Source organism: Megalopta genalis, chromosome 7 (genome assembly GCF_051020955.1).
Source record: "Megalopta genalis isolate 19385.01 chromosome 7, iyMegGena1_principal, whole genome shotgun sequence".
In the NCBI taxonomy this organism is placed as follows: domain Eukaryota; kingdom Metazoa; phylum Arthropoda; class Insecta; order Hymenoptera; family Halictidae; genus Megalopta; species Megalopta genalis.
The window spans coordinates 7,990,786-8,016,903 of record NC_135019.1 but is presented as its reverse complement, the minus strand read 5'-3'; the positions used below and the strand labels follow the sequence as shown (position 1 = coordinate 8,016,903).

The 26,118-nt window shown below is 42.3% G+C and overlaps 1 protein-coding gene across 4 annotated transcripts in view; it reads right to left on the bottom strand.

Moving 5' to 3' along the window:
• LOC117229120 (lachesin) overlaps positions 1 to 26,118 on the bottom strand; it is a 593,951-nt gene that overhangs the window by 244,357 nt on the left and 323,476 nt on the right. The window contains exon 1 of one of the 4 annotated variants that reach the window (XM_076523791.1): positions 13,857 to 14,928. The exons of the other annotated variants lie outside the window; for them this stretch is intronic. The gene's annotated coding sequence lies outside the window, so the exon portion shown is untranslated. Of the gene's footprint in view, positions 1 to 13,856; positions 14,929 to 26,118 lie in introns of those variants that run through there. 4 annotated transcript variants of the gene reach the window in all.

Here is a 26,118-nt window from a genome sequence, read left to right as displayed (position 1 = left end):
CTAAGGATCCGATGATGCAGTCGATGACGTGCAACTTAGCTCCTCGATTTCAATTTGATCGAATGAGATAATTGAATTTTGTAAGATTTTCTTAGACGGCTCTGAGAACGTTTTTTGCTCTCGCTGGAACTTCATTCGTAACGACAATCCAATAAGATCATCCGACTTCGTGCTTCCGACTCGTCTGTTCGTCGAAGTCGCGTCATCGGAGTAGCATCTTGTCGACGGTATTTTTACCGATACACGGCGGCGTCTCGTCGGAATAAAACACTATCGATCCACGCTTGATTCCGCATTCGGCGAAATTAGTTTAGTCACGGAGCCGCAATTGAGAATCGCTGCGCTAATGATTCGGTATCGATGTACTGTTACGGTCCGTGGAGGCGCATTACTAACGACGATAACTCATTAACGTCGTACCGTGAATCAACTTCGTCGCGTTGCATTCGAATCTGCAACACAATGTACAGAGTGACTGCGGATATTTATAATAAAGTTAACACCGCGCGTTCGACGCGGCGCCGCTAGATTGGGAACGCTGTGTCTCTACGATTAATCAAATTAATTTCAAGTTTCTGATTCCAGACTTTCCCGCCGGTATCGCAAGCGATTCAAGTTCCTTGATAATTATGCGACCGAATGCGTATCGCAGTATTGCGTTCTCAAACGCGAACTTCGCATCGAATTACGCGGGGTCGTAAATCCCGTTCCGCTCGCGACGCGATGATATTTTCGGAGGCTGCTTGAAACGAGCGAACACTTTGCGATGTAATAAATAATGATGCGATTCGAAAGATTAACAATCCGACGGTATCGCGTGTAGATACGGTGTTGCGCGTTTTATCGTGTTTAACATCGGTTTTTCTGGTCTTCTAAATTGCCTTCCATTTATGATTCTTTTCTCTTGCACAGTAACTAACGCATCGAGCGAAAAATAGGTTCAATTACTGTGCGCATAAACTACTGAAATTGAAACTAAGAACGGACATTCGGATAAATAATCATCGTTTTTGTTTCTCCGTCGTCTTAATACGTTTTACCGACACAATTAACATTGTTACATCTCACCTGGAACGACTTATTTCGCTGAGTACAGTAATGTCTCTCTAATTGACGCTCAGATTGCCCACAGAAATAGACAATTTGGGAAGAGGAGCCTTGCGACTCGTTTTTGTAGTTACCGATTTTCAACGATTATAAAAAGCGAGCTGAAAGGCTCGAATAATCGTACCACCTCTTCCCAAACTGTCCATTTTCATTTACAAGCTGAAGAAAAATTGGAAAGAATTTACTGTACCGTAAACTGTGAAATGTTCGAGTTAATTCTGTTCACTTACGTACTCAAACTTTCTGGCCGGTCATTTCCCATCTCTTTAATTCATTTTTATAGCTACCGATTGTCAACAATTATAAAAACGAGGTACCAGGTTAATACTCGTATCTCCTCTTCCAAAATTGTCCACTTTTATAGACAATCTGAGCGTCAATTAGGGAGACATTACTGTATTGATCTTCGTACGTTCAGTATTTTCTCAAGCTTTTCCCACAAGCTTTACAGAAGATCAGGCCGATTCAGTGTCAAAGAAATCGAAGTAATTCTTGCGATATTTCAAGAACTTCCGCCTTGTACAAGTTTAATTTCAACGAATAACAAAATTAATCGAATTTACCTAAAAAATGTTCATACATCTTATGCGATAAATGAGCCGTTTATTTTGAAAGTGGCATAAGTCACTTTGTTTTTAAGTCGATATATTTAAGGGTTTGCGTTTTAACACGTTTCAAAATATGGATGCTAACTTTCGAGAAGATTTACTTGTATTTGTTATCTCAGGATACTGATATTTTTCTCGGTATAAATAATTTCGTATAAACATGAAAAAATCACCACTTTTCATTACGGTAAAGTGACTTATGCCGCTTTCAAAATAAACGGCTCAAATATAAAGTTAATTACGAATTAAAAAAAAAGTACTTTTCTACCCGACGATAACCCTTACCACCGCCAAATGGCCGAGAACAAACGAAAGGCGCAGCGATCGGTCACCCGCACAGCATCCGGCTCCACTAGCCTAATTTCTAGCGGAGTTGAACGCGCGAGCGCACCCTCGAAATTAACCGTGGTCTATCCGTATATTCGAATCCGATAGTTCGGGCACTAACCGAAACATTTTGTAGCCGGTTCGCGGAAGGGAGGCAGCTCGCAGCGGCCGCAGAATTCCGCGCGGAATTTCATCCGGAAGGTTAAGGCCGTGAGCGATAAATGGGAAGAGGGGCGCGGGGCGCGGGACCAGCAAAAGTACGGCTCGAATCGCGGCGGACGGATATAAAAAGAAATTACCGGCCTCTCAGACGCACTTGGATCCTCCCGGTGCTTTTCTTCTCCCCCTCTATCCGCCCCGCCGCCCCGCGCCACCCCCGCGGCCCATTATATCCGCGTTCCCGGGGCTCTTTTACTTTTTCCCGTGCGCCGGCCCCGGCTCCACGGACTTGTTTCCCGATTCCACCCTGTGCTCCGCCCTTGTAACCTGATTTACAGGTGTCCCTTCCAGATCCGCTCGAGCTTTCTTTGCGGGGGTGGCAACGGAGCTGTTTGCCCGGCCACCGGGCCTCCGGACACTCGGAAATAATTCCGCCTCGCGCCAACGCGTCGTCACTGTTTTTTCGCGTAATTATATCGAACCGTCTCCCCCACCCGGCATTTACGAAATCCAAACGATTGCGACCCCGTTGACCTTTACATCGGAAATTATTGATCGATTCGCTCGATTTATTTCGGTTCGCGGAGCTCCGTAACGATCACCGTTGGCGTGTTTCGCGGCCTTAGAGGCTCGATTAAAAGCAAAAAGAAAGAGGTGTCGAAAATGCTGATTTTTCTCGACTTGACATTCCATTTTGATGATCTAGAAATGACCATAAATTAACACGAACGAAAAAACAAAACGTAGACTCTTATAGAACAAATCATCCTCTTTCGAACGATCTAAAACATTATGCCAAAAACATTTGATAACACGCGGGATGATAAAATCTAAAAAAAAGCTTCGTGAACTTAGTTGCCAACCCAATATATCAGTTTACAATTCATTTGTAAACGTTTGATCTCGTTTGAACTCGCTTAACACGTTGAATGCCACGCCGGTTTTACAGAAATTGTCCGTGGCGCCACGACGAATTTTCTTTCATGCGATACATATAGTGTTGAAATATTATCTGCAATAGATAAGTTACAGTGTATAACCATGTTTGACATGTTAATTGCGACAGGGGTCACTGTTCGAATCGACGATGGCAATAATACAAAATTTTAGATATTGACATTTGTTTGAAATTATATACATGGTGTCCCAAAAATGTCTCGCAGTCCCAAAGTAGGGGATTCCTGAGGTGATTTGAAGCAACTTTTTCCTTAGCGAAAATCCAATCCGCGGCTTCGTTTACGAGTTATTATCGAAAAACAGTGACCAATCAGAGGCGAGATCATTTGGCGCGAGACGGCCGAGCCAATGAGCGGAACTGGGCTCCGTGCACTCGTTGGCTGGGTCGCCGCGCGTCAGTCGGGCTCGCCTCCGATTGGTCAGTGTTTTTCGTTGATAACTCGTAAACGAAGCCACGGAGAAAATTTTCGCAAAGGAAAAAGTTGCTTCAAACGATCTCAGGAACCCTCCTATTCCCGGATATACCATAATTTTGGGACACCTTGTATACATATACGTCCTCGCAAGTCTACCAATATGTACGAAAGGCGTGAATGCCCGTTCTCTGCCGCTTTATGGTCTGCGGCACCTTCGCTGTTGCGCCACCAAGCGCCAGGCGAGCTCGCCTCTGATTGGTCAGTGTTTTTCGTTGATAACTCGTAAACGAAGCCACGGAGAAAATTTTCGCAAAGGAAAAAGTTGCTTCAAACGACCTCAGGAACCTTCCATTTCCGAATTTCGAGACATTCCCGGGACACCCTGTATATTAAGCCTTTGCAGCGTTAATCATTTAGCGGCCCCGCGTTGCGATTAGTAATCACTCACGGACGAAGTGAATCTTTAATCATCGCAGGGCTCTTTGAATAATTCAGGACGTCTCGCCTTGTACAGAGATCCCTTAGCGGCAGATAACTTTATCTAGCGCAACGAGTGAATTAAGACGATTGAGTTTGAATAATAGAGCGACAGCCGGATTTTGCAGAATCCGGACATTGGAGGACAAGTTTAGGGTCCGCATCGGTAGAGCGGGTAACATTGGTGGCTTGACTTTGATCGCCCATTAAATCGATCATGCTCGAATATATACCGCAAGAAACGTTAACAATGTAATGCTCTCGCTGGAGGAATAACGCGATCATTGTGCGGCAGTTAAAGCGCCGATATCGTCGCCAATATTTCCTGATCGATCGAGTAATGGATTATAATAAAAAGAATTCATTAGTCGTTTACGCGGTTTGGCTCGGGGCGCAGCGGGGCGCGGCGCAGGGCCGTAACACGTAACTCGAGGTAAAGACGTCGTTATCGTTCCGCCTGGAACCGGCAGCCCTAAACTTTATCATTCCTCGAGTATATCGTGCCGAGCGGCAGTAAAAAGTCAGCCCACTCGCGGACGCTGTCGTTCCGGGCTCAGGCCCTTTCTCGAACCGGTCCGTTTAACCGGAATCGGTCCGCCCACGCTCGTCTCCGGTTTCAACTAGCCCGGGAGCCGAGGTGCGCGCGAGGCCGGCGAGACCGCGAAATCGTCGGAGGGGCGTTAATTAGCGAAATAAACTGGCCGCGATACCTCCGAGCGGGCCAGAGACAGAGCGAGACCGTAATCGGTTCGGTCACGCGTGTGCTCGCGCGGAATAGAGCCGACACCGCGCCGGCACTCCGATACCGGGGAATGATATTCGACGGGCGGATCGATGAAATCCGAAGCCGGCGACGATGCCCCCTTTCTGCCGAACGGACAAGCGTGACAGTCGGTTAATGGGATTGGCCGGCGGCGCCCCGTTGCGCGGCATATCTCTGGCAATTAATTAAATTATTTGGTCGCGTGCGGTGCGCCCAACTGTTTTCGCGAAAACCTTTTTCCGCCGGGCAACCATCGGTGACGCTGACTGTTCCCGTCACGTGGCCGCGACAGCTTGTTTCCCCGGTTGCTTTTTAAATAACTGAAATCCTCTCTGACATCGCGCTTCGTTCCATAAACGGGCACACGATTATTAATCGCCGGTGACAATCTTCGCGTCCCGGATCGAACCGAAACACTTCGCCTTTCCACGGGACTCCGATTTTTCACTTTTGTTATCACGCGTTGTTATACATGAACCGTTTATTTTGAAAGTGGCCTAAGTTCATTTTTCAAAAACACACCGAGCCAGCTATTTTAATATTCACATTCCTACGTTACACGTATAATTTCATGTCGGCAAAGCTGAAAGAACGCAGTGATCCTTAGGAACACGAAAACATTATGCCACCATGTTATCAATTAGCAATATTTTTGAATTTATTAAAACGTAAAAACCTTAAATATCCATTTATTTTCAAATAAATGGACTTAGGCCGCTTTCAAAATAAACGGCTCATATATGGCTCGTGCAATTGTTTCGTCGCAACGAAGGCTCTGTTTTTTATTTTTTGTTACAATTTATTAACGCTGTCTCTATCGTGCCGGTCAAAATGATCGGATTTATATTTTATGGTTTAAAGTTGCCGAAATTGGTTCGTTTCGTTTAGTTATTCGCGGGAGAAATCTTTACAAGAGTAAGTAATACCTAGGGGAGAATAAGTCAAATTTATGCGAAAAAAGCACTATCGCTGATAAAGATTGATAAAGCGACTGTTACACCGCGGATTTTATGCATTTATGACAAAAATGTGTGGACGAAACACAAAGCGCTGACGATATTACAGAAATTCAGTACCTTGATCATAGTATTTATAAATACTTAAAATTCTTCGAAGCGGAAATAAATGTTGATCGTTGTACAATATGCTGCAGCGATCGTTTCAGACTTCCTAAGGTTTGTTCAATTAACCTTTTAGGTACGGCTGAATTCTGCGCGAGGCTATTTCTCTGGACGGCAGATTCTGATATGTACTGTACAGAGTCTGATGCTGTATATTCCGTCTGTATATTGTTGACACTGCTGTAAATCGATGTAAAAAAAAGCGAAACAATGCATAGGAAGATGATTATTTAATTCAAACGGAGAGCGAGTGAGCTACTAGAGCGAGCCGCTATAGTGACGCTTTGTTCAGAGTGATGACATCCGCGAAAACCACTATAGTAGCGTCTCGATCAGAGAGATCAAGTGTTTTCGCGTGTCCGCAGTTTTTGAGATCCGCACGTCGCGCGACAGTCCCCGAAATGAAATAGTACGCGATTCCTTGAACGAACACCTTTAACCCGAGAAAGATAACCTACGTCGCAGAGGCGCCTGCGAAGACTGTTGATTTTTGTTAATTTTTCATAGAGGTCTAGTGATTCAAGTTTAAAATTACTTAAAATATAAAAAAATATAATATAAATGCATGTTATTTTTACAATAATGCCAAACCTTTAAAATGACTAGATTAACTTAAATAAATATCCATTGTTAGTATAAAATTGACGCCTTAGAAAAGCATGCGCCTCTGAAGCGTATGGTTATCTTTTACGTACGTTGTCATATGGTTATCTTTCTAGGGTTAAAGCGGAATCACATGTTCAAAACTGTACCAAACGATCCGTATTTTGTTCGACAATATACAGAAAAATGTTCCAAAGAATTACAAATCGAGCGAGACGACGGACGATTAAAAAAAGATCGCGAATCAATGATGTCGTTGTGCGGGCAGACAAAAGGGTCGAGAAACGCGATCCTTTTTCTGCGATTCCGCGCGGTTGCCATTTTCGGAGGAAGCCGCGAGAGACACTTTGAAGCGTTAATTTGGTTCGGTTGGAGCGGAGATGAGGATCCGGCGCGAGGATAGGGTTCCGGGTGCGTGGTTTCCACGGGGGAATTGATATTTATAAGGTCGGCACCGCGGAGGCCGGATTTTCCACGGAGAGCGTTCCTCGTGAATGCGATCAGGCACGGTTCCAGCGATTTTTCTCGTCCGCATAATTCCGCGGGAAAGTCGAGGTGTCGAATAATGGAGGCTGGAAAGGGATCGCGAAACAGGGACGCGGCCGGATGCGCAGGGAAACCAGGGGGTGCCAGGAGGGGTGCCGGCGTGGAAGACAGGGGGCTCGAGAAGAGTGACAGTAAGCTGTTCGTGGAACGTCTGCTCGCACTCGCGAAATTGCCAGCAGCAGAAGCTTTCGAGGATGCGACGTGTCTGCATCCAGACGACGTGCGCATCGTGCCAGTTGCATCCGCAACAGATAGAAGACACTTTAGCCGATACGCTGCGCCAAGTCGTTGACGTTCCCCTGCGGATCGATCCGGCCGACGATAATTCTTTGGGACGTATTGGCACGGCGACGACGAAGACGAAAACGACGACGACGACGAGGACGAGGACGAGGAGCAGCGGCTGACGGTATTATTTACTTTCCGAGGAAATCCGTGAATATGGATTTACCTATAGCCCGGAAACGCGCAATTTAATTTCAAGCGTGAACATTCCGCGTCCGTCCAGATGGAATCGCTGCACGCGACAGCCCGAGGAAACTATTTAAGAGTGCATGCTTCCCGATGCAGTCTTTGAGCAGTCTTATTTTCGATTGCGGAATCACTCGGGATCGCTCTTCCGATTCGATTCCCGTTAACAGATGCGGTTCGTATGCGAGCTGCATTTACTCGCCGTTCGTCTATCGTTCCCGCAGTTAGTTTTAGAATTTCCGCGATACTTGTGCAACCTTAACGAGCGACGTGTTATTATTTCGCAGACTCTAACTGAAAGCAATTGATTTCCAATCGAAACGAATCGAGTCGCTGTGCTCTCAGAGTTTCAATGAAAACGTCTGTCTCTTCAATTAGAATTCCTAGATAATCGATGTTACCGTCCTTCTTCCATTCACACGGTTCACACACATGCACACACGTCTCAAGATTCGTTTAACCTTCGTCCGTCCCTTGTGTCAATTCGACGCGGTTGTCGCACGGCTGTTTAATCCTCGTCTCGCTCTCAATTTTCCGACTAAACGTGTCACTTGTGCGCTAGATTGGCGCTGTCGTGAAATTTCGGCGCGATTAGAGGCAAACAATTTCTTTTACTAAATCTTTTATCGAAAATTTAAGATCGTAAGTATAAATGTAATAATGGAATAAGTGCGGAAAAGCAGTTTGTTTTGCACATCGTTACTGTCTATGTGGAAAATGTGACGTTGATGTTTACTAAGTCTTTTGTTGAGAATAAAATATATACAATATATTAGTATATATAATATTATTATTATATATAATCTTTTATTATCTTTTTATATGCAATATTATGTATAATCTATTATTTTCAATGAAAGATGTGACGTTGATGTTTACCGAATCTTTTATTGAAAATAAAATATATAAAATATATATCAGTATGTATAATATTATTATTATTATATATATATATATATTAGTATATATAATATTATTATTATATATATTAGTACATATAATATTATTATTATATATATTATTATATATAATATTATATTATAAAATAAAGTGACTAATTGTGAATAGTTTCAAAGTGACTGTATTCATTCCGTCCTTTATTGTTGCTCGTCGTTCAACTGTTATCGCTCGCAAATACATATACTTTATCTACACGTGCCTAAAAATGGCAGAATAATGTACTCTTAAACTTGAAAATAGCGCGAAATCTACCCCAGGAAGGAACATGAGTTAAGAAATAATTTGTTCCAGAGATCGTTTTATTTATTACTGCATAATCTATAATGTTGACAATCTGAGACGTATAGCAAAGTGACTAATATGTGACTAATTTCAAAGTGACTATATCGCTCGCAAATACATATGCTTTATCTACACGTGCCTAAAAATGGCAGAATAATGTACTCTTCACCTTGAAAATAGCGCGAAATCTACCCCAGGAAGGGGAACATGAGTTAAGAAATAATTTGTTCCAGAGATCGTTTTATCAATTCTGAACTACACGACTAATCTCTGTTGAAACACGTCTCTCCGCGTAATATAGGTTTTCATTCTCGAAGAGCGAATTCGCGCAGTTACGTATTTAACAGTTCATCTTGTTAAGCTCCCGCCATTGTGTCCATTCGACATCAAAGAACAGATTAAGCCGTAGAAACGGTGGCCGAATGATTAATCCAATGGCGAACGGTTAATCCGGCGCAGTTTCTCTTTGATGGCCCGCACCCGTGCATTTCTTTCCCTAGCTAGGAAAAATCGGTGGCACGGCGTTTCCGGGATCGCGCATCGAATTTTCCGATCCGAGCGAGCTCGAAGAAGAACTTTCATCGGATAGGCGGTGGTCGACCCCGGTGGAAACTGGGTCCGAGGGGCGAATTTTTGTGTGTGGCATTGAATCCCGGTGCACACTCCGCATCATTTAACGTTGTAGAACGGCTGGCATGTGCAGGCGGTGCACGGGTCCGATCTTTGTGGCGCGGTTGTCGGTGCATTCATCCGTCCATCCGTCGGTCCGTCTATCCGTCGGTCCGTCTATCCGTCGGTCCGTCGGTCCGTCCGTTCGTCCGCCCAACACGTAACGTATCCCAAGATATACGGACTCTTGAAAGTGCAGCGGGCCGCGTCGCTATTAATAAGCCGGCAACCATCGAACGCGAGCGCGCCCTTAGAAATGCAACCCGCAAAACTGGAACGCGGCCTGCTGCCGTGAAAACTCGCGGTGAAAACCGAAGGAACCGTGCGTATGTGTGTGTCTCTCTAGGTGCACAGAGAACCCCCGTTCTCTGCACGTCGGAGACGCGCGAGAATGTTCGCCGCCGTGCAGATTCGCAGAAATAATTGCGTAACCCGGCGCACCGCATCGGTAATTATTCAATGACGGACGTCTCTGCAGATAACAGCTGCGTCGACCAATCCGGTAATTCGATCACCGAATCGAGATTTCCATCGGATTTCTACCGATACGTAAATCTTGTTAATCTTTATTAAAGCCTTTCTCCGCGCCGGCCACGGTAAATGAGTAATTTCATTGGCACGCTATCGATAAGTAACCAGGTCAGATTGATGCAACGATACCGGACGCTTCTGCTTTTCTTATTCATCTCGTGCTATTAATATATTAATAATAATAATAATTATTATTAATATTAATAATCATCATCATCATCATCATCATTATTATTATTATTATTATTATTATTATTGTTCTTTATTAACGAGTTTTATAAACCCTTTTGTAGTATGGGTTTAGCACACTGTTACGTCCTACTCCACCACTTGAATTCTAATTAAATTTCTTCTTCTTCTTCTTCTTAATAATAATAATAATAATAATATAATAATAATTATTATTATTATTATATAATATTATATTATAATAATATTATTATATAATAATAATATTTTATTATTATTATTATTACTGCTATTGTTGTTACATCACTTATTATTGTCAATATTATATTTATTATTATTATTATTATTATTATTATATTATTATTATATTATAATATAATTAATATTATTATTATTATTAGTACTATTGTTGTTACATCACTTATTATTGTCAATATTATATTGCATATCAACGTCATTCCATGATGGATGTAACGTATATAAAAGTATTAACCCTTTGCACTCGAGACTATTTTAACTCCAAGATGAAAACATTCGTTTCAACCTAAACTAATTCCATTTGTTACATTGTTCTTATTTGATTACGTATGAAGCTGAACTTGAATGCTTATAGAAGCCTTCTATAAATCGACAATTTATCGAATACAGACAAATGCAATAACGTAGAAATACTTTTGAAAATAGCGCAGCAATTTTTAGCGTCGCCACAGAGTCGCGACTCGAGTGCAAAGGGTTAATAAATGGTACGAAGTGCAGAGCTGCATAAAGTTTTAAAAGATAGCAGAGAGACATGGAAACACGAGAGCGTCGATTTCCCTAAAAATCGCATGAGATAATAGCGATCAACTTTTTAGGAAAATCTACTTATTACGCAGCGTTTACTCTGTCAAATTATGCATCGTTCCAAGTGTTAATTTTCCCCTCAAAATCGCGACCCGTCCGCAGTCCCGCGAAACATCGAGCAGGTGGCCTGTAACGCTTCTTCCCGTAACGTTTCTGCAATTTCTTAACAAACTTAATTCGCTCGTTAAGGACGCCATTATCATAATTAGGTCTCGCTTCGCGCTTTAATATCGGCGCGAGATCAAAGAGATCTTATCCTCCTGGTTAATTCGCTTCAAAGCGAGAGCGAGGAAGAGAGAGAGAGAGAGAAAGAGAAGGAGAGAGAGAGAGAGAGAGAGAGAGAGAGAAGGAGAGAGCCGCTTCGAAGCGTTGTAAATTAACCGGCCGTTTAATCCTCGATCATCCTCGAGATCTAAGCCCAATTTAGGCTGACCGAGAAGGGCGCTACGACCGCGAAGGGCCGTCGTTTTGGGTCCCGCCCACAGGTGCAATCGAATAAGCCTAAGGGGGGAGGGGGCGGTCGCGAAACAATGAAAGAATCGTTTCTGGCGGGGAGAGATCCTCGGCTCGCACGAATTGCCCACGGGAGATGGCACAATGCTCTTCCGGAGAGCGTATGCTCGGTTGCTATCAGCAATAACTTCGGTCCTTTCATATCTTGCCAATAATTCCTGGCCGGTGGGCTCGCTTCCCGGAGTCTGGGGCCAGCCGAGAAACAGACGGAAGAGGATGCCTGTGATCGTCCGCGTGGGCGGCCCGGGGAGGGCCGGGGAAATTTATCCGCCGGATAAAAATGTCTGTTCGAGTTTATATAGGGAGCGCGGTGAGATTTCAATAAAACCCTCGATTGTAAAGTACAGATAGAGGAGGCCGTACGGACGTTACACGGGTCAGTGGAGCTCAAAGTCGAGTCGCCCTCTTTATCGTCCCCTTCGTCGCCGCGGGAAACTGTCTCTCTCTCTCTCTCTCTCTCTCTCTCTCTCTCTCTCTTTCTCCCTCTCTCTCTCTTTCTCTCTCTCTCTCTCTCTTTCTCTCTCTCTCTCTCTCTTTCTCTATGTAGCCACTCAAAACTGCATCCACGAGAGACAGAAAGGCGCACGCCTCCTGTGCAGCGTCGTGTTATTGATACGTGCACTTCTTCCGGGAGAGGAATCGTCTCTTCGGCAAGTTAAGGGCGAGCCCTTAGGTACCGTCCGAGACGTTTGTTCTCCGGGATGATCAGGGGGCAGCGGAGGGTTTGCTTTCAATTGTTCTTTGTGTTTGCCGAGGATAAGAAGGCGCGCTGCAACGCGGCTCCGGCCGGGGAATTTCGCTAGGAAACGATCACGACAGCCGGATTCGACTTGCAATTAGGCTAGCACGCCTTTTGCCCGGTCCTTTGGACTGTCCAAACCGTCGCGGATCTCGCTTCGGTTTCAAAGATTACAGATTCCATTTTCGAAGCATCGACCGACTCGCGTAATTTCACTAATTTCTCACTGCCGAACGATCCTATTTCGAGCCGATCTCTGCTGCCGGAGTCTGGAATTTTTTAGTACAATTTGGGGCAGCGTTGGGCAAAAAGTCATTATTATTATTATTATTATTATTATTATTATTATTATTATTAATTATTATTATATTATTACTTATTATTATTATTAATTATTATATTATTACTTATTATTATTATTAATTATTATTATTACTAATTATTATTAATTATTATTATTATTATTATTATTATTATTAATATTATTATTAGTATTATTAAATTATCATTATTATATAATTACCGATTAAAATGATCAACGATTGGAACTCGTTCGCTATTATAACTAATTAATAACGATTTATATAACGAACTTTCAGTTATCGATAATCATTAATCAGATTACTTTTCGCACAGTTCTGATTTGAAGGTTCAACCGAAACCCAGGGTAATTAAATGTCTGCGTCTGCGACATGCATAATCGATTTCGATCAGTTCGTCTTGTTCAACGCTATTTTTAGCAGGAGAGCCGGAGAAATTTCCGCCATTAAAAATTTCGATTCAAAATTACTTTCGGAAAATTACTTTTTAATCGGTTCTTCCCAATTAAAGCTGCTTCTATAATACCGTTTACGAAATTTAATTTGATAGAAGAAGGCGCGTTTGGAAGATCGGTGAAAAATAGCGTTTATCTTCGTAATTCGATTATTAACCGCGAAACGTAAAAATACCGAATAAATGACGTACGTCGTACAGCTTAATTCTGATTAGATTACACGGAATTCGTTAATTTCACGACAAATTTTTAGGATTCGAATTGAGAAATAAAAGTTCGAATCCAGACAACGACCCTAAATCTAATCATTTATGATTAGACCGCGGCTACGAAATTATATTTCAGCTCGATGAAATTATCGAAGAAGCAATGAGTTTGCCGAGCGACTTCTGACTCTTCTCCAAGCGACGAAAAAGACTTTTCACATCGAAGATCCGCTGTGCCTATTTATGATCCTGAAAGGCTACGAAAGTACGAGGTAGCGGAAGCAGAGCAACGGGCGACCTATAGCAATTTTTGAAGATTACGGCAGCCCGAGAGCCACGTAAATATATTGTGCGAGCCGGGGATAACAGCGAGGGCGGCTGGGAAATAAAAAATGATCGAGTCGAGTGTACATAGATCGAATGATCCGGTTCCGATAACGCGAAGGGTCGAGCAGCCGAGGACGATTTCCAGAGAAAGTTGCGGAGTTATTATCGAGAGGGTGGCCGACGAGTTCCGGATCCACGGAAGTCAGCTTTCGCCGGTTTGTTCGGAATCAATAAGCAGTAAAGAATCGGTCGGGGCCGATAACTCACCGGTGAAACAGTATCAGGTAAGGTTCGAGGCGTCTCCGAACACGTGGTCCCACGGCCGAGCCTTGAATCAATCCCATCGCGCTATCAATCGTGCTCGCACGCCCGCTTTAAGACCAGCCATAAAGTCTGAATCGGGCGATTTAACCGAGGACCCCGGCCCCATTCCTCTCCTGCTCTCCTCGGCGGACGTAGACGCGCTCTAACTTCTCTCGTATAATAAAAAACAGAGAATTAACTAGCTCTAGCAGAGACGCCGGGACTCTCTAATAAGCGCGACTCTGTTATGAGAGTCTCGAGAGAGAAAAAAAAGGGAGAGCAGCAGACGCTCTGTTCACGGTCGAAGAGGGATGTCCAAAGAATGATCGCCTTGTTCCTTACGCGGTCTGAAAAAGCTGCTTATACGTCTCCTCGTTATTCTCCTCGTTGGCCTCGTGTTTTCTTATCGAAATGCTACGATAATCCTCTTCACCCTTTTCGTATAAAGGGTGTCGTGAAACTGGTGGTACAACTTGATTCGACGTCGAAAAGAAAGTCGAAAATATAGCATAAGCTTTTTTCATTAGGGACATCGTTTCCGAAAAGATCGAGATAGAGCTTATCGAATTTTAGATCAATTTTATCAAAGGAAATATCGATGAAAATGCTGTCCACGATATCGCTCAGGTAATTGCACATTTTCGATCAAATTTCTACGCACATTTCCTAAAGTGTTGTTTCGCAATTTTTGTTTTTAAATTGCCATGATAATTCTTTCCTTCAACTGTTCAATATTCGGTATTTCATCAGTATGCACGATGTACTTTTAACGTGACTCATAAATCACAATCTATCGGCGACTGGTGTGGAGGTTGCTGCGAGGAGTAATAGAAAAACTGATAACACCGACGATGTTTACAAATACAGCAACGGCTTTCAAGCATGATATCCGTGGAGTTAATATTTGGTCGAGTGTAAGTGTGTCGAGCAGGTGTTTAACGCTAGATTTACGGAGCACAAGAAACAGCTGTTTTATATTAGTTTATAAAAGTAACAATAAGACGATTATTCTGATTTTGAACAAGTGTTATTGTAACGTAATAATTAATAATTACATAAATATATGATTATTATTATGTAAGTAAGTAGTAATTATTATATAAGTATTATTATGTAAGTGTTATTGTAACATAATAATTAATAATTATATAAATATATGATTATTACTATGTAAGTAAGTAGTAATTATTATATAAGTAATTATTATTGTGTAAGTGTTATTATATAAGAGTTATTGTAACATAATAATTAATAATTATATAAATGTATGATAATAAAAATTATATAATTATATAAGTTGAATAAATAACTCATAAATGTATCTTTAATGTATCTTCACGAATAATCGTAAATTAAAAAATTAGTGACCCGTCATTTCGACGGGTTCCGTAAATCTAGCGTTAAAGTCGCTTTTTTCGTGAACTTAAAAATTAATCAAAAATATTTATTCTATATTTCCGACTTACTTTTTGACGTCTAAATGACAGCACCTATCTCATTGTACCACCAGTTACATGACACACCGTACATCTTTAGCATTCTTTCTCTTTCCTTTTGTTAGAAATTCTAAACAGAATTTCTTCGTCATCTTCTGCTTTTAACAGCAGCGAAAATGCACTTTCGATCCATTTCGAAAAGTAATTTAGCCTTCCCTATACACGTCCGCGTGCACACACGCGCACTGTTCTATCCGATAGACGGTACAATACTGAATAATAAACGCATCGTACACAAATCACATGCGAAGCGTGCGTCCGGTCGCGCGCGTCCGACGCTAATAGAAAATACCATCTGCGTGCGGACGTTGCGTCCGGTCGCATGCGACGAACTCGCACGTCCGACGTTTATAGGAAATCCCGCCTTTAAACCATCGATCGGCCGATGAAAGAAGCGCATCGGGAAGAAGAATAGCTTCCTGCTCTATCGGTAGACTTCGACCCCGCCGTGTACCTAACCCTTTCATCGATAATTGGCAACGGCGCATCCGATTCGGCCGAGAACAATGGCGGGACGGTTGCTATTATTTTGCAGGAAAATGGAAAATATCGGAATTTCACCATAACATTAGGAAAGAGAGGGAATTTTCGAACTTCATCCTGTACGATGAATACCTCGAAAATTGCGGCACTGCGAAAAAAATGTCGAAATTAACCGGTTAACCGAGAAATTGGAGCAATGATGATGCTTTCAAAAATTTCTGTGATGAAAAAAAAGCTCGTCGTTTCCGTTTACATTTGTCTGCTCGGTCAATAGGTTAATAGATTAACGGGCTAAAAAGTTGATCGCAGGATTTCTATGTTTTGTTTCAAATGTTTATATCACATTGCAAAATAATTCTTACATCGACAAAATTTAGATTTGAAAAATTGTTAAATATAACTATATAACTATAACTACTATAACTATAACTACTATAACTACTATAACTATATAACTATATAACTATATAACTATAACTACTATAACTATATAACTATAATATAAGTATAACTACTATAACTATATAACTATATAACTATAATATAAGTATAACTACTATAACTATATAACTATAATATAAGTATAACTACTATAACTATATAACTACAATATAAGTATAACTACTATAACTATAATATAAGTATAACTGTTGTATAAGTAGCAAGATTGAATTTCACACGCATAAAATGCGCTCTGTCATATGAAATAGAGACAGCGTGGGTCAGAAAAATTATTGTAGATTTACAGTTAAAATGGCTTCGAGTGCAAAGGGTTAACAAATTAGTGTCCCTTCATTTTCACGGGTTTCGTAAATCTAGAGTTAAAGAATCGCTTGCAGCTAGCTAGAGCGATTGTTGGGGAAGCGCGCCCACAGATGACGTTCAGGTGTCCTCTCGGAACTCGGTGATCGTCCTCGGACGAGGATGATCCTCTCTGTTAGCAGGATTGCATCGCGGATCAGTGGCGACCGGGTCTGCTTCGATGGCTGTAGGCGCGGCGCGGTCGCGCGAGAAGTGGATAATTAGTGCGTTCCGGCCGCGTGCCCTCGTGCTGGATTAATTACGCGGGCTGCGATGTAAATACACGGGGAACCACATACACACACCTGAGCACATAAATATTACACGGAGCACGTGCGCCGAGGGACGCGCGCGCGCGCGCGTGCGAGCGCGCAGCGCAGTCCTCCTCTGTGCCCGATCATCGAACCATAGACGCGGGAACACGTCAATTTGTGGACGTGCGCGGCTCTGTGCATACATTCGCAGAGGCACACGTGGCCGGCTAAAGTTTGCGCAACTGCGTGTCCTATCGTTTGCAAGCAGATCCAGTGGATCGTACAATTTTAACCGAAGGGCCCCGAGTCGATTATCCGGGCCCGGTTTACTCGGCTTTGAAATCGTCTTTTGATTCAGCACTCTAATTCTGTACCGGTATACAGTAATGTCTCTCTAATTGACGCTCAGATTGTCCACAAAAATGGACAATTTCGGAAGAGTAGATACGATTATTCGAGCCTTTCGGTTTGTTTTTATAGTTATAAATTGTCAACAACAATGAAAACGAGCCGCAAGACTGGAATATCGTACCTCCTCTTCCCAAATTGTCTATTTTTGTTTCCAAGCCAGAGCGTCAATTAGGGAGAATTTACTTTGACGCCCAGATTGTCCACAAAAATGGACAATTTGGAAAAAGGAGATACGATTATTAGAGCCTTTCGGTTCACATTTATAGTTACGAATTGTTAATAACTGTAAGAATGAGCTCCAGGGCTCGAATGATCGTATCTCTTCTTCCCAAATTGTCCATTTTTGTTTCCAAACCAGAGCGTCGATTAGGGAGAATTTACTGTGCAGTAATGTCTCTCTAATTGACGCCTGGATTGTCCACAAGAATGGACAATTTGGGAAGAGGAGATACGATTATTCGAGCCTTTCAGTTCATTTTTATAGTTACGAATTGTTAATAACTGTAAGAACGAGCTCCAGGGCTCGTATAATCGTATCTCCTCTTCCCAAATTGTCCATTTTTGTTTCCAAGCCAGAGCGTCAATTAGGGAGAATTTACTGTACAGTAATGTCTCTCTAATTGACTCCTACAATGTCCACAAGAATGGACAATTTGGGAAGAGTAGATACGACTATTCGAGCCTTTCGGTTCATTTTTATAGTTACGAATTGTCAATAACTGTAAGAACGAGCTGCAGGGCTCGAAAAAAGTTCATTTTTGCTTCCAAACCAGAGCGTCAATTAGGGAGAATTTACTGTACAGTAATATCTCTCTAATTGACGCCTAGATTGTCCAGAAAAATGGACAATTTGGAGAGGAGATACGATTATTCGAGCTTTTCAGCGTGTTTTTATAGTTATAAATTGTCAACAATTATAAAAAAGAGCCGCAGGGCTCGGATAATCGTATCTCCTCTTCCCAAATTGTCCATCTTTATGGACAATCTGAACGTCAATAAGGGAGACATCACTGTAACGCTGTATAAAAATCGTTTCTAGTCCCATCGAATTTATTTAGATCGACCGACGCCGAGAGTTTCGTTCTACACCGTGGAAAATACTAGAGACATCAAAGATAGATGCTGACCCAGAATCGGGGAGATAACTCAACCGAGACCCCGAGCTACTCCGAGGTATGTACAGGATTTAGGAGCGAGGAATTGAAATGGTTCTTAGCCGTCTACGATCTCCCGCTTAGCTGGTAGTAACCAAAAATACGTAATCGCTCGCAACACATTCGTCGTTGGAAAAATATGAAATAAATTCCGAACGGTTTGCCGGGGCCAAGGCGATGTACGGTTGCCGCGAAATAATTAATCGGAAATTAGCCGGCAGCAATCTGAAAACCGCCGGAAACGTAGCGTCGGGGGTAGAGACGTGGCCGAAGATTTACAAGCCCCTTAAATCGTGGAGCAACCCTCTTGCGGGGCACACTAACGTTAAATTTTCCCCGGCCGAAAAACTATAACTTTCGCCGGAATATCTTCACCGACGTGAGATGCATTCGCCATCGCGTATAGATCAAACGGGGGCGGTGTGCGTGTGTGCGCGCGCGCGCGTGTGTGTGTGTGTGCGAGTGCCCGTAGTTTTACGGAAGTGGAGAGGACACGGGCACGTGTGCGCGCAAAAACGAGCTACCCTTCGGCCACATACGGTCGTACCGTGGTTCACCGGGGCTCGTGGTGTGTTGTACACGCGTTTTCCTAAGGTGAACCATTCACGGTGGCATGGCGCGCAACATCCAGGATGTTCTGGCCGGACCAGCACTTTGCGGCACGATTTATAGAGCATTAAACCAACACGCGACTGAGCAACCGCTCGTTGCGAACTCTTCCAGCCAGGCTTATAAATATGGGTCCTCCACCGCATCGCCCGGAAAATCGTTCTCGCGCACGTTGCTCGACAATCGACGAAACTTCCGGCATGCGGCGACGCACGGTTAAATTTACATCGGGCCAGAAGCCGGCGTTTGATCAACTATTTTTAAGATAACCGTGGAAGCGACTGAAACTAAACCGGAGAATAACGATTTCACTGGAGAAGATATCGGAATAACACGTCGATCGAGATGTAGGAAACCGACGCGACGCGACTTGTAATACCGTCCGCCTCACGCTGTTGCAAATTTAATTGCTTCTAATTTAAGATGATTTGAAAGAAATAGTACAATATTGGATTCGTCAGAAACCAGCTGTTGTAATACGACTAAGATATATGACTCAGAAAGGTTCCAGAAAGGTGCCAGAAAAGTTCCAAAAAAATTCCGGAATGGTTCCGGAATGGTTCCAAAAAAATTCCGGAATGGTTCCAGGAAAGTTCCAGAAAAGTTCCAGAATGGTTCCAGGAAGGTTCCAGAAAAGTTCCAGAATGGTTCCAGAAAGGTTCCAGAAAAGTTCCAGGAAAGTTCCAGAATGGTTCCAGAATGATTCCAGAAAAGTTCCAGAATGGTTCCAGAAGTTCCAGTATACTGTCTATTTTCATGATAATATTGATTAATATTTAATATATTTTGAACATATGTCAAACATTTTGAACATATTCGTGCAAGTGTGATGAAACAATCTACTAGTTCACATTCGCGCGCGTGCGCGCGCGCGTGACATTATAATGTAATGTATGTATATATACATATAATACATTTACATATATAATGTACATATAAATGTATATAATAGTGTAATATAAATTAATTTATATATGTATCTAAACGTACATATTTCCTTTGAATGATTAACTTGGTAATTTCTTTGGAGAGAAAATTTACTTTCGAATCTTAAATGATTCCCAATGGTTTAAATTACTTCGCTTAATTTGGAAAAATATTACCAGCCAGAAATAATCGTGTTATCTTATAGCCTCCTCTTATCTTATAATTACAGCATGAATAGACCACCGAGATTCTTACGATTAAAGTGATGAGCCGAAATCGGTGGAATTCAAGTTATTCTCGGACTAATTAATAAGCAATCTATACTAACGAGCTTTTCGATGAACGCAGTTCGATTTGTATCGCTTTTGGGCTAATTTTAAGCAGAATTTGTGCAAATTTAACCACGCGCCATTGTGACTGCTGCTTCGTTCCTCGTCTGTGTTTATCTATTGCTGAAGAACCTCGAATATCCGAACCGATCGAGGAACGTATAGAAGTGGAAATAATGAAACAGTTATTCGATTACGCTGCAGGATGTTCTCACTGCCATATTGGGCAAAAGTAAATGACATAATTCATCGTCCATAAATATTCATTTTAATCCTAACATATTGGAGTAAACCGAGTTTCATTTGGATTTGAGAAATAAATAATAATCTCTCGTTTGTTAACTTTTTTATCTGAGCTTATAACGAGAATTTAAAAAAAAAATGCATTTTGTTGATCTCGCTTACTTGCATGCATACTTACATTTTTCTGAGTTAGAAACAATTAAAGACAGCAAAAATCGCAGTTTTGCACGACTTTCGACCGTAAATTGTGAAAAATCTAGATTTTGACATCGTTCAACGCCCGCATCTTGACTCTGCGTCGAAGGATTTCGTCTAAAATTTTCGGTATGCGTATAATTCACCGAGATCCACGAAACGCCTTTTTTAAATTTTCGTTTCATTCAATTTTCATTCACTTTTCGTTTCGTTCAACTCGGATAAAACAAAACAATTGAAAAAACGTGACTAACTGGTTTTGTCATTCCAAGCAACGTAATTGTAACATCTCGAAAAGCATCGATGATTCGTTTCGTTGAATTTGCGAAACGTTGTTCCGTTTTGAAAAGTGTTCAATTATTAATGCGAATATTAAAGTGGATCCTTTTTATTGCATCGGGGATCAATCTCATCGTCGCGAGAAGTTTATCGGTACCTTCTGGGACGCGGGTCTATTACGAATAAGAAACTGCCCGGGCTCCTTTTACTTTCTTTTTATTCGGCCGCGCGTTCCCATTCGGCAGTCATCGAACCAGCGTAAGCGAGCCTCTACGATAACCGAACCTTCGGCGTCCCTACACTTATTCCTTCCGATCCTTATCGATTTCGTCCCGTCTCTGCTTTATGACCGTCTCATAAGGTTCGTCCCATTCCTCGTATCGACGCAGCCGATCGTTACGAGGCCGACCACTTCGCGATAGATTACAATTTTATCCGTCAAGAATGGGAAATCGATCGGCGGGAGGGAGCTGCGCCGAATCTTTCCGATCCTCCTGTGCACGTGTCGCAAGAAGCGGCTTCGGCAACGTGCACACGAGATTAGGCTACTCCCGTGTTTCGAGAGAATTTCCTTACCGGTCGCTTCGTATGACGTGTGTCCCGATTAAATTTGTAAATTCGTCGAAAGATAAGAATTCTCGCCGAACGTTGTCCAGTTATCGCGTTAAAATAATCATCCGATATAGAGACCGTTTCGCAACTGCGATGAGATCTTTCCTTATTCCCACGGCGTATATATTATAGTCGCTATAATAACGTGTCAGGCTCGCGATGAAGATTTCTTACGCAATCTGCTAAAGAACGTTATACGTTTCTCCTAAATCGAGACAGATTCTTACGCGTATCAACATCTAGGAATGAAGGTAAATTGTAACGAATTTTTATTACACATTCGTATCGTAATAGATCTTGCGAACATATTTGTTGTCGTAGATTTTGGAAATAATTTACTGTAATAGATTTCTGAAACAATTTGTTGCAACAGATTTTTGAAACGATTTGTTGTAACAGTTTTCTGAAACGATTTATCGCGATCGATATCGTCCCTATTTAAAAAATCAATTAACATAAATTTCTGTTAAGAATCTATTATAATTGAACGTTAGTAAAATTTCTATTAAAAATATATCAGAGTTTAAATTTCTGTCAAAAGTCTAGTGTAATGTAAAATTTCTATTAAAGTATATTTTATTTTATTTTTTTATTATTATAAATTATATATATAATGTTTATTATAATTATAAATTAAATTTCTATTAAAAATCTGATCGATCTTGTATGTAAAAATGTATTCACGATTCAGATTTATGATAAAACTTCGTAAAAGTAAATGGAAACGTACGAGGAATAAAAATGGTCTCGTTCTATTCAGGAAATTATCGTTACGATGGCGTGAAATCGCAATAGAAACGAAGTTACTTTCCCCTGCGATTTGGAAAGGTACCAAGAGAAAAGGCGACTTCCGAATCGATATTTGGTTTCCGGTCAACAGTAATTGCTGACGAGAAGAAGATCGGTCGATCGAGAAACGTCAAAGAAGGCGTACAAAACGATCCACGGTTACGTAATATTTAATTCTAAATAAATAATCCAAAGTCGTTGCATTTGTGAATAAATAAATGTGTTCACTGGCGAGGAGAGCCGCGAGCCTCCGTAGTATAGCAAATTCTCCCTAATCGACGCTCGAATTGTGCACAAAAAATGAACAATTTGGGAAGAGGAGACACGATTATTCGAGCCTCGCGGCTCATTTTTATAATCGCCGATCGTCGACAATTACAAAACGAGATGCGAGGCTGGAATAATCTTCTCTTCCCAAATTGCCCATTTTTGTTCACAGATTGAAGGAAAATTAGGGAGAATTTGCTATATTACAGAGAACACAAAATTTACGGAACCCATCAAAATGATGTTTTGTCTAACCCCCTATTCTTTCAAGATCATTATTACCATATGTATGTATAGTCAAGTCGTGTCTCCAGATTCTTCCGGTTATTCTAATCGTTTTCGCGTTCATCTCAATCAGGAAATGCAGCTATTTCTGCAATACTCGACTCACCTCGAACACAGTTCTGAGTTAAATATTTATTTACTAATCTATTATGCGCGAATCGGATGAAATAGTTTTTTTGCCCAGTTCTGTCTGCGTCTATCCTATTTATATCAATTTATCCTATTTATGCCCTTCAATTATAATTTTATCTTTGTTTCTTCTTCCTTTGTACCGTACTCTTCTTACATTTCCACTTTTTGTACGTGACATAGGTATTGATGCTATTTATTTTTTTTGTTTCTATTTTCCTCATCGTAGTTTTTGTTACTCGATATTTCTCGTTTAACACTAGATTTACGGAACCCGTCAAAATGACGGATCGCCAATTCTTTAATTTACGATCATTCAAATCGTAATATTGGGTTGGCAACTAAGTAATTGCCGATTTGTTCGATGATATAAAAAATTTCTTTTTACTTGGAACGAAGTTTAACACGTTCCGTGCCACGTGTACCATCGATGGTACACGCTTGCATGTTTACTTAGTGAACTGAACAAATTGTTTACAAGAAATTTAGAACCGAAGAATCAATTTCCACCGCAAGAATGGTCGTTGATAAGTTTTTGTTACGTTGTTATGTGTACGAGAATTAATAATTGCACGTAATACATCAAGTTTTAGTAAAATATCAAAGTGTGAAGATTCGAGTAAAAAAAGCTCGGCACGGAACGTGTTAATCTGTGATGTATTTTCCATTTTGTTCGATGACCTTTTGCCATCTCTCTGACAACTTGAAAATTCCACGCTCGTAGAAAGTCTGATCCTTTTCGGCCAAAAACTGAGTTAAGTGAGATTTTACAGCGTCGTCATCGTTAAAAGTTTTACCACGAAGGGAGTTGTCCAGGGATCGAAATAAGTGGTAATCCGATGGCGCGAGATCAGGGCTATATGGTGGGTGTAACATCAATTCCCAACCAATATCCATGAATTTTTGCCGAGTGGACAAAGACGTGTGCGGCCTAGCATTGTCCTGCTGGAAAATGACACCTTTACGATCGACCAATTCTGGTCGCTTTTCCTTGACCGCTGCATTCAATTTGTCCAGATGCTAACATTCATGGATAATAAAAAATAACATAATAGTAATAATAATAATTTTATAATATAACATTTACGGATATCATAAAAATGAGAGTGAGAGACATCTATAATTGAAATCGGCAATTACTTAGTTGCCAACCCAATAGATACATTTACGAGCGATTTATTCAATTTATACGATACTCACGGCAAATGTTGCAACAACACTTGTTAAAACTCAGAATAAATATCCTGTTTGTTGCTTTCATAAACCAGCCAACAGGGCCGCGAAAGAAATCCAGGTGCAAGTGTTTACAATAATGAAAGTCCCTCGATGCACAGGACGCTTTGTAGCGAGTAGCGTAGAAGTTTCAGCAGTTAGGGGAATATGGAAGCGACGAGAGGCTTCCGGGGCCGCGATTAATCACGTTTTCCTTTCAAAGAATGCCCACACGCGCGGGGGGACGCTTCGCAACAAATAATAGCCGGCCTAAAACACTTCCATTAGACCACCAACGAAGTTTCTAGAAAGGAGGGAGAGAGAGATGGCAATAAAGATCGTTAAAAACGTCAAAAGAGTTCGGAGGGGCATCGGGCCGAAAGTAAGTTCGATATACGCGTCCTTGGCCGAAACTCGTGCGTAAAATTTCGAAATTTCGCAGCGAGAGGGTTGTGTTTGCCCCGGTCTGTCCGCTCGCCGTTTTCCAAGAGCGGGAGCAGGAGACCGGCAAACGGTTCTCACGCCGGCGTCCACTTTTCGGATGGAGAGAGGATTAAACAACAAAAAAAGGAAGAGAGAGGGGAAGAGAGAGAGTGAGAGAGAGAGGAAGGAAAAATGTTTGGTGCCGTCGGAAAAACCGTGTGTTATTCTTGCTCTGCCTCGAGGTAAACTCGTTACCGCGTAGCGCACCGGTGTGTGCCGGACCCGGCCGTCGTCGTCCCTCTCTCGTTTTTCGTTCGCCGCTGGTTGATATAGCAATTACGATGAAGTAAACACGCGATAAAACTCTTGGACGAAGTTTTATTTTCCGCGGGTTTCGAGTGGGACGGTGACGGGACGGGACGGGCCGGGTCGGGCCGGGTCGGCGTAGGCGGCATGACACGGGTTGTCGCGCGCTCGTCCCGGCGTGTTTGCGCTCGACCGGGCCCGCCGCCCCGCGTCCGCGCCAAATAGAATTTCAATCTGGGATGTAATCGCTGAAACTTCCGAGAGATCCCGCCGGGCTGAATCTCGCGTCGATAGAAGTTTCATGCGACGCCCTGGAAACGAAATTTTCCGGCGGATCGACCTTCGCGAGAATAACCGGCCGTCGATTACGATTTATGAACCGCTTGATCAAATTTTGATGCGACCTCCTTCGGGTCCCGACCGAATAAAATCGAACTGCCGTCGGGCCGCTTATACCGGGGCGAGCTGTTCTGCCTGCCAGGAACTTCTTTCCGCGCTGTTTTATTAGCTCCGCGCGGCCCTCCATTCCCTCCGCGTCGAATCTCTCTTGTAGTACCGCGCGGTCTACCTTGCCGCGATCGCTTTGTTCGGATCGACTATTTCGAGGCTGTTTCCGTTTTTTTTCTCCTCCTCTCCCCCATCCCCCGTCCCGGAACTGGGCCATCGATCCACGCTTTCGAGTCGCGCCGATACTCCCGAAATACCCACGGTGTTGCACTAACCTTTTTCTTGGTGCAAGTGCCAATCGAAAGTCACTTCGCTGTTCTCCGTTTCGCGATCACTGCCAACCCGTATAGATTTTCATCTGTTTCCGTTCTCCGTCCGAACGAATCCGACTCGATCCGGTGTATCGCGGATCTAGGTCCGGCTTAACTGAAATATCCGTTCGATCTGCACCGGACACCGATTTTTCGCGACTCGCGCGCGCGAGCTCTTTGAGGGGCTGCTCTTAAGAATTCTAATCTATCGATGGACAAAATATTTCCCCGAAGACAGTTTTTACAAACTTAACTTAGTTTTTA